Source organism: Sinocyclocheilus grahami, unplaced genomic scaffold, assembly GCF_001515645.1.
Source record: "Sinocyclocheilus grahami isolate Dianchi unplaced genomic scaffold, SAMN03320097.WGS_v1.1 scaffold986.1, whole genome shotgun sequence".
NCBI classification, from domain to species: domain Eukaryota; kingdom Metazoa; phylum Chordata; class Actinopteri; order Cypriniformes; family Cyprinidae; genus Sinocyclocheilus; species Sinocyclocheilus grahami.
Window position 1 is genome coordinate 309,862 of NW_015506165.1, and position 1,619 is coordinate 311,480.

The window sequence follows — 1,619 nt, forward strand, 5'->3', positions numbered from 1 at the left end:
TGAGATCAACATCCATAAAAGCACAGGAGATGGTGGGTCTTAACTGGGACAGATTGAGATAACCCAAGACAGAACTAGTAAGTGTAAATGTAGTAACTCTAATGTCAGATAATATCAAGTGTCAGTGCTTAAAGGGTTAGTTCACCCAAAAAATTAAAATTCTGTCATTAATTTCTCACCCTCATGTCGTTCCAAACCCCAGAAGACCTCATTCATCTTCGGAACACAAATTAAGATATTTTTGATGGAATCTGAGAGCGCAAGGGTCCTTATACAATCAACGTCCAGAAACGAAGCAAGGAGATCAGTAAAATAATCGGGTTTGGAATGACATGAGGGTAATTAACGACAGAATTTTCATTTTTGGGTGAACTATCCATTTAACTAATGTTTAAATTTACTCAGACTGTCCCGTTCTCTCTCCTCACAGAAGTGCAGTCTTTAATGATCAAAGAAAGGCCTCCACCTAGTGGAGTGAAAGGACGGTGACAATGAGAGTGCTTGTTTCGTCCTTGAAACGAGGAAGTGTATTTTATATTTGTATGTATTATAGAGTATTTTTGAACAAAACCATGTGTTGTTATTTCTAAAGCTATAATAGTGCAACATATAATATCTGTACTTACGTTTTTACTTAGTGTCCTCCGATATTTATCCTGTCAGAAAGTGTTTGTGCAACGGAATATGTTTGCGCGTCTTTTTGGCGCCAATTAATTTTCATTCTGTTTATTTATTTTGCGTAGCAGATTGCTTTTTCAACGAAATTAATTTCAGGGAAAAAAAATAGTTGCACCACTAATTATAGCAGACAGCTGTTATATTCGGTTTAAAAACAGATAGAAACAGATCGAGTAACGACTTGTGAATCAAATGTATTTAAACAATTTTACTTATCATGTACTCATAGCTAAATCAATGTTTTTTAACCTTGACTATTCTAACGACAAATCATGGTATTTCACACCTTATTAGTCGTATCTGTTTTTATTTTATGATTTCATTTTTTAGTGAAATCCAGTTCAAGAAAATATTCTGTTTCAATAAATAATTATTTTAGCAGACATTTAAAAAGACAGTTAAACAAATGTATTCAACAGTAAAACAAATGTATTCAAGGACTACATATTTTATTTATGATGTAATCACAGCTGAAGGGTTGCTAGCAATGCTTAGCCTTGACTATGTTAACAATAAAACATAGCCTTTTGTGTTAATACTAACAAACAGAAATTTAATAAAATTACAAAAATTATAGAGTATAACAAAACACATTTCTTTTGACCATTTATTCAGACATTCCCTACTAAAACATTATGTACCAAACAGCACAGGTTAGACATGTCATCCTCAGTCTGAGAACTGGCAGAGTTTCTGAAAGCTTCGCTTTTAATCCATGATTTTAAAGGATCAAAATTAGTTTAATGCTGATGTGCCTCAGCAATGAATCTGTAGGAGCAGATTGGAGATGGTGTGGAGTGATTGGAGATGTCCTCTAATGGGTGAATGCGCTTCTTTCTTGTACTCCTTTCATACTTCTTGTTTTTGGCCTTAAAGTAGAATAGAAATACAAGATTGTTTACCTGGATAAAAACAATTCATTTATACTGGACATTTTCAAG